General features: G+C 46.1%; 1 pseudogene; it reads right to left on the bottom strand.

The window, feature by feature from the left end:
* Positions 1-505: 505 nt before the first annotated feature.
* On the bottom strand, positions 506-712 carry LOC142281803 (U2 spliceosomal RNA; annotated as a pseudogene).
* Positions 713-11,679: the final 10,967 nt, after the last annotated feature.

Below are 11,679 nucleotides of genomic sequence, written 5' to 3'. Positions count from 1 at the left end.
ATCATGACCTCTCTTTTTGAAAGTCCAAGAGCAAGCAAACTCTTCCTCCAGGAGAGGGAGCCAACAGATCACTAAAGACATCATCATTGCTCAAAGAAAACACCGAAAAACAATGGAAGCTTTAATTGGAGTGGAATCTGATAGACAGCACCTGATGCCAAGTCTGCATCTTCTAACACCTGCAGTCACTGCAGCAGCTGAATCCAATGTGTCCAAAAGGGATCTATTCTATTCAATTGCAAATGATCTAGATAAGACTGAGAATAAGATACTGCACGGGACATAGCAGAGTTGGTCAAGTTGAGTGGAGATGAGTTTGCTATTTGGCACAGCTTTTGCATCAATAAAGCAAGTAAAAGGTGTGAAAGATAAAACAAAGGGTGAAAGTGTGAAAAGTGAATTGGCCAAATTGAGGTGCATATAAAGTTTTTGCTTTCTTTCAATTCACTAATGGGGCTCATTTGAATCAGGTGAATTGAGTTCTGCTTTTGGAAACTGGGTTAAGAAGGGGTGCACCGGTCCTGGAGGTACTGCAATACCAGGTCAATGCGTGGAGTGGACAGAGCAAGATTTTTTCCATCTCCTTGTTCTAAAAATCCATTTAATATATGGTCCCCAGAGAGGGGACGTATCAGATATTAAACTGATAAGAACAGATTTAATTTTTTTTTTTTTCTGTTTATCAGTAGGACTTCAAAATAACAAAGGTGATCGCCTCCCGTTGCCTGGGAACCGTCCAGGCACAAGAGGGCTATGTGTCACCAGAAGGCGCACACACTTCCTCAAGGCCGGCAGACGTGCAATCCCAGGCACCTTCCAGTACCGACCAAGGTAGCGTCCTCCGAAACTACACTTGATCTTAGCCAAAAGGCCGAGAAGCTATAACCCGAATTGGTTACGGCCTTGAGTGGCACCCTGGCCTATACCGGACACATCTTAGGGAGAGGGAGACAAACCCACGCCTACAGAAGACATTTTGTCACCCAAGCCAACCCTTGAAAAGGCTGTTTTGCAGAGCAAAAACAAGAAGAATGATGCTTTTTGCAGCCGCCGCCCACTGCAATTAATCTGAATAACTCCTCCTCCTCCAAGCACCTCCCCTCCCCCTTGCAGTCTTTCCAATTCATGATACAAAAAGACGGACGGACAGGACAGGACAGGACAGGCTGCCTGACTTTCCGTCACTGCCACCCTTTGCCATCCTTGCCCGTAGAAAGCCCTTTCATCATCCCCAAACCCTAATCTTTTCCCTTCCCTTCCCAGCTGCGTCTCACTCCCTTTCATTAGGAAGTGAGCGCAGCCTTTTCTCCGTTCTGCACATGCGCGACGTTAAACACAAATGCGCAGGCGTGCGTTCCATTAGCCTCACTGCATTCCACTCCCATACAGGAAGTGGGCGCAGCTATTACTACGGTCGCACATAAAAGAACCCACGGCCACCACTGCACACAGCTGACTCCACCACAGGACACCCACTTCTACACCAACGCAGGTAAGACAGGATCGGCACCTCTATGCTCCCGTTAAAATCAGGCTCAGTCACCATGTGATAACGCTCTCAACTCTTTAGTTGCAGGCTCCCCTTGCTTCACCTCCACTGGCTGTGCTGCCATTTCCTCTCCCACCTGGAAGGTATACTTTATTCCACTATTTTCCTGTTTCTCTCTTCCCCCTTTTCCCATAACCTACTTTTATCTGCATTTGTGGGGTATCTATATGCTATTTACATCATAGTTTTATTCATTAATATGGAAGGGAAGAGTGCCCATGAGAGTGTTGAACTGCGGAGAGCAAGAGATTAAGCTGCTCCGATTTGCCACCATTGATAAGCTGTTCTCAGTAGATACACATGCTATCCAAACAGCAGCATCCACCATTGCTTCAGCCCACCCATTCAGTGACAGCTCACCAAGTCAGCCAGAGGAGTGGTGTAAGGAATTACACGTAGGCACTGACTCCACACCTTCACATCACAAGAAGGGGGTCTACAGGCTAGTGCAAGAATACGAGCAAGTCTTCAGCAAACATCCGCTAGACTTTTGAAGAATAAAAGGGGTCAAACACTACATCCCCACAAGTGCACACCCACCCATCAAAGAGAGATATAAGCCAAAACTACCTGCACATTACCAGTGTACCAAGGACATGTTGAGCAACATGAAGGAGGCTGGGGTTATCCGTGACAGTTGTAGCCTCTGGGCAGCTCCGTTGGTCCTGTTAAAGAAGAAGGACAGCACCACTCCCCTGTATTGAGGAATAGCTAGCTGCATTGAGAACTGCAAATTATTTTTCTACCCTTGATCTCATTAGTCGCTATTGGCAAGTGTCCGTTGCTGAGGCAGACCGGGAGAAGACCGCCTTTGCCACCCCGATGGGTCTCTGCGAGTTCAAAAGCATGCCCTTCGAGCTGTGCAATTTGCCAGGAACCTTCCAGAGGCTGATGGAATGCTGCTTGGGACACCGAAACTTTGAAACGGTACTGCTATACCTTTATGATGTTATTGTTTATTCTAAAGCAAACAAGATTTTAGGGTGTATAAAAAGGGAGATTAGATCCGGTGATCCCAACGTATTGTTAACCCTCTATAAATCACTTGTAAGGCCACATCTGGAATATGGGGTAAAGTCCTGAGCAGGTTGATAACCATTGGTTTGAGCATGGTAGGGTGTAGTGCGCATCTTCCTGCATCGGTAAAAGCTGCAGAAGTCCTTGAAGATTTCCGCTTCAAAGGCAGTGCCTTGATCTGTGAGGACTCTCTCTGAGTAGCCATGAGGTCTGCATAAGTGTGCTTGGAAGACCTTCGCTGCAGTATGGGCCATTAGATCTTTGACTTGTACCACAACCATAAATCTCGAGTAGTTGTCTACCATCGTAAGTGCATACGTGAGCTCGCCTCGATATTCTGCAACAAAACTCCCTTTTTCGATTTCAGTTTCAGCAAACACTCCTCTTCCTGTAGAAAATATTTATCATTACCTAAGACAGTCATTCTAATGCATGACAATATTAAGGCAATTTAGTTAAAACTTGTTTTAACTCACCTTTAAGGGGATTGATGTATTTCATGGTCAATCCAGGTTTGTCAGTGATGGCACTGACATAATGTATGGCGTCTTTTTCGGGCGTTATCCTTTGCCTTTTCATTGTGAAAATCCAGTTGCCTATATCAAAGCAAATTCTACTACTTGTAAAGTATGCAGAAAATGAAATGTAGAACATATAACATCAACTGCTTAGGAACGCATCATAGGTTAGTACTTAAAAGGATATTGTCATGTTCTAGTCATAATGCAAGCTGGACATTTTTCATGTTACCCTGTAATCGCCGGCCTGTTCTAATGCTCACAAGCCAAGATATAGGCTCAGCTGCTAAGGCTTCCCTCTGCCTTCTGAATGAAACTTGAATATGTCTGGCTCACTGTGTATATAGCAGGTGCTCAGAAAAAATAAGAGTCAATTCAATAGAAATAGCTCTGGCACACTATAGTGATCAATAACGTAAGAAAAGAACTCTTGGAATGCTGAAAATTCTTTATTTGTGCAAAAGGATAATTCATCCAACGTTTCGACCTTGTTTTTAGGTCTTTATCAAGGATAAAGTTATCTAAGATCATAAAGGGTTACAAAACCATATAAACACGTAATTAGTACATAGTACAACATAACAGTACAATATATTGCTACTTGAGAGTACAATGGGTCAAATAACCATGATGCACATACAAAAAATTTTTCCAAAGCCATAGTGAAAACATTTGTACTGAGGAAAGAAAATTTCCACATGACCTATCTGGAGAAACATTCTGGATCAAACAACCAAAAATAGTCAAGCAGGTAAATACACACCTATATGGATAACAGGATGATATGTGTTCAATTGTATAGCGTCATTGCCATTAAGGTACAAATGGAAAACTTGCAATCCTATATAGTGAAGGAAATGAACACATATCATATCAAAGAACACAGGAACATGGGTGTGAGAAAAACCTCAATGTTTATACTTTGTTCTTTATAATGGTGTGAACATGTATATGTCTCAGTACCTTATGCACTTGAGAATTCTAGTGAGTAGATGATGAAAGCCTATTTCAGAACTGGAATCGGTAAATAATTGTAGGTGGAATCTAAATGAAAAGATGGTACAAGTGTTATCATGACACGTGGGCTATAACACAATGGACCGTGTGACAAAGAAGAAAGGAGAGAAAGAAGAGGAAGAAAATGCAACTACCTGTAACATTACGTGATAGTCACTGGTAAGTATCACTTGACAATTCAAGTGAAAAAGGATTCCTTTATTAAAGGGTTCTCAGTCGCCTCAGGATCATGAAATACTAGGGTAAATGATATGAGAATGGGTAAGAAGCACCACTAAAGGAAATATGAGATGCAGGACATATATCTATAAACCCCTGAACTACATGATAGAAATAAAAAGAAGAAAAAAGAAAAAAAAGAAGAAAGAAGAAGAACACATAGAATGCGGAAAGAGAATGGGTACAACTACCTGAGTTACTGCAGGGAGGCCCCTGGTTGGTATTGTGAGGGTTAGTGGAATTCCTTCACTGAAGGGTTCTCAGTTGCCTCAGGTTCGTGAAAAATGCTATAGACAAATAATGCCCGGAGAAAAGGGGTTCATATACAGCGAATAATGGTAATACAAGGTACATGTGTCACATGTAATAGTATATATATATATATTGTACTAAGCTCTACACCAGAAATAGAAAGTAGTCCCTCTGCCTTCTGTCTAGGTGCCCTGAGTTATGTCCTGTAAACTGTCACAGCGACCCAGACACACATGTGTAGTAGGGGAATATCCCTGCTGAGATGCCAGTGCTAGAGCACACGTTTGCTGTGGAGTTGAACGCTATGTGAGCAGTTCTTACCTTCAATGAGCAGAAGTCTCTTTTTTCAGATTTCAATATCTCTGTGGGTATCTGGCAGAAATATGGAATACTCTTTACTGCTAAGACCCTGTACACCACTCCCACTAAAGGGGGCTTTACACGCTGCGACATCGCTAATGCGGAGTCGTTGGGGTCACGGAATTTGTGACGCACATCCGGCCGCATTAGCGATGTTGCTGCGTGTGACACCGATGAGCGATTTTGCATCGTTGCAAAAACGTGCAAAATCGCTCATCGGTGACATGGGTCTCCATTCTCGATTATCGTTACTGCAGCAGTAACGATGTAGTTCGTCGCTCCTGCGGCAGCACACATTGCTCCGTGTGACACCGCAGAAACGAGGAACCTCTCCTTACCTGCCTCAAAGCCGCTATGAGGAAGGAAGGAGGTGGGCGGGATGTTCCGGCCACTCATCTCCGCCCCTCCACTGCTATTGGGCGGTCGCTCAGTGACGTTGCTGTGACGCCGCACGAACCGCCCCCTTAGAAAGGAGGCGGTTCGCCGGTCACAGCGACGTCGCCGGGCAGGTAAGTATGTGTGACTGGTTCTGTTCGGTGTTGTGCAGCATGGGCAGCAATTTGCCCGTGTCGCGCAACAGATGGGGGCGGGTACCCACACTAGCGATATCAGGACCGATATCGCAGTGTGTAAAGTAGCCTTTACTCACATGACCAAGACTGTATCTGTGTCCCTACAACACACTTGAGACAAATGTGTGTGTGAGCCTGCATTGTGGGGTATATATAATATATTATAGAGCTGGGAAGGATCATTCTAAGCAGTGAGCTGTTCCAGTATTTGTAGGAAAATACCCAGTAGAAGCCTCAAACACAGCACCAATACCTCCCATCAGTATCCCACCACAGTGCCATGTAACCCATGCCCTACACTCCCATCTACACCAATACTATACAGGCACAAACTAGTATATCTGACTAAAAACCCCCAAAATATGAAGAACGGCCTATAGTTGAGTGTGGATATAAAATCTATGTGAGCAGAGCTAGAATAGAAATCACTGATCGCATTGAAGTCATTCTGACCATAAATCACCATGATATCAAGGTGAGGAGTTGTGTGTTACTGCTGGGAGGAAAGGGTTAACAGTGGAATATTAAGGTGCATTTCTGTGTGCAGTGTTACTAGTCAATGTACAAATTGTCTCTCCAGTAAAGGAGACAAACTCTAGCACAGCGCCACCTATTGGAAGTAGCGATCCTAAAAGTCACAAGTGGATTTTCAACAATCCATTGCAATATGACTCAGGATATATAAGCCAGATCAGAATCCCAATTTGCAGACACGGTGTTTCGGGGTGCTTGCCCCTCGTCAGTGCAAAGTATGGGGGTGTCAATGTAGTCATTGTAACAATTCAGTATGAGCTGCTCTTGGTGCCGGGGGAGGGAGATGCTCTCCTGAGCAAGATAGATGGGGAATGAACATGATATCTATATAGTGTAAGGCAGGGGGTCTCAAACTCGGCTGGGTGTATGGGCCGCACAGAGGAAAAAAATAATGTGGGGGGCTGCATTCTTTGCAGGACAAAGTGACATTTTTATTGGTACCATATATATATTTTTTTTTCACACACCTTTGGATGACTGATTTTCAACATTTTTCACTTGTTTATTATAACAAATGTGCACATTCTTTGGTTAAATCTAAAAAAAAAAAATTGATGTTAAAAAAAAGTTATGCCTTATTTTGTTTTTTTTACAGTTTATCCCTTTCTTTTAACTAATAGTGTTACAATTATGACGCTAGCGTTTTGTGAAGGGAATGCTTTGCCTACTTCCGTGACTATGGCCTTCCAGAACTGCTGCATTTTGGCTGACCTCTCCGCCTCGGGAATAAGAGACATAAAGTTCTCCTTGTAGCGTGGGTCTAACAGTGTTACCAACCAGTAATGATTGTCGGCCAAGATGTTCTTAACGCGAGGGTCACGAGACAGGCAGCTTACCATAAAGTCATCCATGTGCGCCAGACTCTTAACAGCCATCACTTCAATATCCAGACCAACACGATGACTGAACATGCTGTCCTCCTCCTTCTCCTCCTCCTCCTCCTCATCTACCCTGTCCTCTGGCCAGCCACGCTGAACTGAGCATATGACTGGTATGCATGTCATATCCTCAATTTGGTCGGAGAGTTGCTCCATGTCTTCATCTTCCTCCTCGTCATAGTCCTCCACTGCACGTTGTGATGAGACGAGGCTGGGCTGTGTGTTATCACCCACACCCACTACTGTTTCTTGCTCCAACTCATCGTGTTCCGCCTGCAATGCATCATGTTTGGTTTTGAGCAGAGACCGTTTTAGAAGGCAGAGAAGCGGTATGGTGACGCTAATAATGGCGTCATCGCCGCTCACCATCTTGGTGGAGTCCTCAAAGTTTTGGAGGATGGTACATAGGTCGGACATCCATCTCCACTCCTCAGGTGTTATGTGTGGAGTTTGACCCATTTCCCGATGGCTTAGGTGATGCAGGTACTCAACAACTGCCCTCTTCTGCTCACATATCCTGATCAACATGTGCAGAGTTGAATTCCAATGCGTGGGGACATCACACACCAGTCTGTGAGCCGGAAGATGCAAATGACGCTGAAAGCCGGCAAGGCCGGCTGAAGCAGTAGGTGACTTTCGAAAATGTGCAGACAGGCGGCGAACTTTTACCAGCAGATCAGACAGCTCTGGGTATGAGTTTAGAAACCGCTGAACCACGAGGTTGAGCACATGGGCCACGCATGGAACATGTGTCAGCTGGCCTCGCCTCAAAGCCGCCACCAGGTTCCGGCCATTGTCACACACAACCTTTCCTGGCTTTAGGTTCAGAGGTGTGAGCCAGTGATCTGCATGCTGTTTTAGAGCTGTCCACACCTCTTCTGCATTGTGGGGTTTGTCACCTATGCAGATTAGCTGCAGCACAGCCTGTTGCCGCTTCGCCGAGGCAGTGCTGCAGTGCTTCCAGCTTGGGACTGGTGTGGAGGGTAAAGTGGATGAGGATGCGCAGGAGGAGGAGGAGGCTGAAGAGCATGACATTCCGGAGCTGTAGAGTGTGGGTGAAACCCTGACTGAGGTAGGGCCTGCAAACCTTGGTGTGGGAAGGACTTGTTCCGTTCCTCGCTCAAACTGGGTCCCAGCTGGGCTGGGCTGGGTCCCTACCCGGCTGGGTAGGGCGTTGTGGGGGGTTTGTCTATCTCCGTTTGAGGTGAGTTTGTTTAAGTTAGCCTTTTCTTTGGCGTTTTTTGGAGCCCTGCGGGTTGGGGAGTTGGTATCGCCCAGTAAGGCGTTCCCCGGGGGCTTGGATTGGGGTGACATTATGTCAGTGGAAAACGGAGTTGAATTTTGGATTAGGAAATCGAAAACTGATCAGAGAGGTGTGGGTAGACTAGTCCGTTTGGGGATGGTTGTGGCATCTGATATGTGCCCGTTCAAGTGTCTCGGGAATTTTCAACAGATCCGTCCGAAGGTGGATGGCCCCTTATTACATATATCTTTTTATCGAGATACCAATTTGTGAGTGTTTTTAGGGCATGTTTGAAGTCGTTGGGGTTAGATCCGAAGTCTTTCGGATTGGGGCAGCGACGGAGGCCTCTATATGCGGCCTACCGGAGGAGACAGTTAAGCAGATTGGTAGGTGGAAGTCGCAGCGCTTTAAGTCGTATGTACGTCCCCAGGTGGTTGTTGGCAATTGAGGGGAAAAGGGGGGGGTATTAGGGTATTAGGGTAGCAATGGGGGGGGTGAGAGTGTGTGTTTTTTGTCAATTTGGTTTGGTGAGGCAATAAAATGGTGTCGTCTGTACATTTTGTATTGCAGAAGCACCCCCCCTTCCTTCCCTGGTCTGGATCCTTGGCCACTCTTATGTGTATTGGGGAGCCCGACGAGCGGACGCGAGATGGAACTGGAGACAGCTAGGTTTTGAGAAGGACCTGGCTCTCGTGCGATGGCTCGGTGTTCGGGGGTTAGGGTGCAGGAGGTGCATAGATACGCCCGGTTGGACAGACCTCCTGACATCTTAGTGTTGCATGCCGGGGGGAATGATTTGGGTGGGCGTCCTTTTCGAATCTTGATAAAGGACATCAAACATGATTTGTTACGGTTATGGGCGTCGTTTCCAGGTCTAACGATAGTCTGGTCAGAGATAGTAGCGAGAAAGAGTTGGCAGAAAGCGCGGTCAGTTGACAGGTTGAACAAGGCGCGGGCGAAGGTTAATAGGGCGATCTCGAAGTTTGTTAGTCGGAACGGGGGTATAGCAATACGGCATGTTGAGTTGGAAAGGACGGAAGAGGAATTTTGGTTGGCTGACGGGGTACACCTTAATGCGGTGGGAACTGACTTATGGGCTCTTGGCTTGCAGGGAGGTATTGAGAGGGCCCTTTGCTTGCGGGGGGTCTCAGGCACTTGAAGGGTTTCAAGGTGCCTTCGTTGTGGTGTTGTTTATTGGTGGGTCCTTGAAGTTGGTTTAAAATTGGTTCGGGGATTCATCCGGGTATGGATCCCCTCATTGGCAGAATTGATGGTCCCCTGGTGATTTTGGGGGGGAACCCCGACGGGGTATGTCGGGGCCCCTGGGGGTGTGGTTGGGGTTGACGGAGGATTAACCCTTATAATTTGGTGCTCCTGAGCCAGTGTGGGTAACGGCTGGGAGCAAGTTGAGGTTTTTTATTGCTCGGTTATGGGAATCACCAGGGTTTTGGTAGCTTCAAGGACCTTACCACATTGCAAATTTAATTGGTTATGTATTCTTGTTAATAAAATGGCTGCTATGGCCAAAATTATCCAAAGATAAATTTGTGTCTGTGTAATTACTTTTAAATAAGAAATGGGAATGGAGGTGTGGGGTATGAAAGGAAGACCGGAGTCAACAATTCCAGGGTCAAGCATGTTTATTTGCGTAAGCTTCGTTCCAGGGTAGAAAGGGTAAGAGTGCCTTTCAGAATTCGAAGTGGTCAGACTGTACGGACCACCAAGAACTGCAGGAGAGCTTGAACATCTTCCCATGGATTTGCGACATCCTCCCTCATCAGTTACGTAGGTAAGCAGGTTCTCAGCATTGCAGCCCATTTGTTGTCTTAAGTTAGTTAAGCGGGGTTAACTAACCTGTCAGTTCAGCCTCAGGTCTAAAGCAGAGGCCTGGACTCCACTCCTTACTCCTCACTCCACAACTCTCCTTAAAAACAACTGACTCCTTTTTCCTGCCCCGGGGTCTCCAGACCCCTAGGTGGGCGTTTCCTTCCGTCTGGTCCTGCCCACTGGTGTGCCTGTCTTTCCCTAGGGGAGGTGACTAGGGTTTTCTGGTTGGCTTTGTGTGACTTAGGTGAGGGAAGTTGTTATGCGGGGGCCTATGTGTGACTATCTGCAGTGTCAGGGCGTCACATATGTATGTGTGTATGTCTGCTAAAGGAATCCGCACCGTCATATTTACAAACACAAAATTTTGCAGACACCTCATGTGACTCAGGGAACGTTGTAGACTATGTTTTAACAGGAATATTTAACCTTTACAGTTACTCTCCAAAAAACCTGCCTCCATTAAACTGAATGGAGGTGGGAGCTGCAAGTTATTAATAGCAGCTGTGATTGGTTGCTATAGGAACAAAGGACATTCATAGTATAAGAAGCTTATGTGTGAGATAATATGATGTCAGTGGGGAGACAGATAGAGAGAGACAGACACAGACTGAGAGACAAACAGACAGAGACAGATAGGCATAGACAGACAGGGAAAGAGACAGAGACAAACAGACAGAGGCAGACAGGGAAAGAGACAGACAGAGATAGACAGGGAAAAAAGGCAGACAGACAGAGACAGAGAAAGAGACAGAGGCAGATAGGGAAACAGACAAAGACAAACATACAGAGACAGGCAGGAGAAAAGGCAGACCGACAGGGAAACAGACAGACAGGGGAAGAGACAGACAGAGAGAGACAGACAGATAGAGACAGACAAAGAAATACAGAGATAGACAGGGAAAGAGACAAACGGGGAATGAGTCAGACAGAGAGAGACAAAGAGAGACAGGCAGAGAGAGACAGGGAAAGAGACAGACAGGGGAAGAGACAGACAGAGACAGACAAAGAAATACAGAGACAGACAGGGGAAGAGACAGACAGGGGAAGAGACAGACAGGGGAAGAGACAGACAGACAGGGAAAGAGACAGACCTGGAAAAGAGACAGACCTGGAAAAGAGACAGACAGACATAGAAACAGACAGCCACAAAGAGAGAAAGACAGACAGACACAGAGAGACAGACAGAGATAGAGAGACAGAGAGACATGGATAGAGATAGAGACACACAGAGACAGACAGATGACAGAGACTGGGAGAGAGACAGACAGAAGCATAAATCCCTAACTAAAACTTAACATTTAATGATAGTTTTAAAAGGTAAAAAAACACAAATCATGTAAATAGCATGACTCTCTTCTGTGCATAGAGTCAAAATTTTGTGTTTGTAAATATGACGGTGCGGATTCCTTTAGCAGACATACACACATACATATGTGACGCCCTGACACTGCAGGTAGTCACACATAGGCCCCCGCATAACAACTTCCCTCACCTAAGTCACACAAAGCCAACCAGAAAACCCTAGTCACCTCCCCCAGGGAAAGACAGGCACACCAGTGGGCAGGACCAGACGGAAGGAAACGCCCACCTAAGGGTCTGGAGACCCCGGGGCAGGAAAAAGGAGTCAGTTGTTTTTAAGGAGAGTTGTGGAGTGAGGAGTAAGGAGTGGAGTCCAGGCCTCTGCTTTAGACCT

The sequence above is a fragment of the Anomaloglossus baeobatrachus genome, unplaced genomic scaffold, assembly GCF_048569485.1.
Source record: "Anomaloglossus baeobatrachus isolate aAnoBae1 unplaced genomic scaffold, aAnoBae1.hap1 Scaffold_485, whole genome shotgun sequence".
In the NCBI taxonomy this organism is placed as follows: Eukaryota; Metazoa; Chordata; class Amphibia; order Anura; family Aromobatidae; genus Anomaloglossus; species Anomaloglossus baeobatrachus.
Note: the sequence above shows the minus strand (reverse complement) of the source record. Positions and strands in the feature narration are given on the sequence as shown.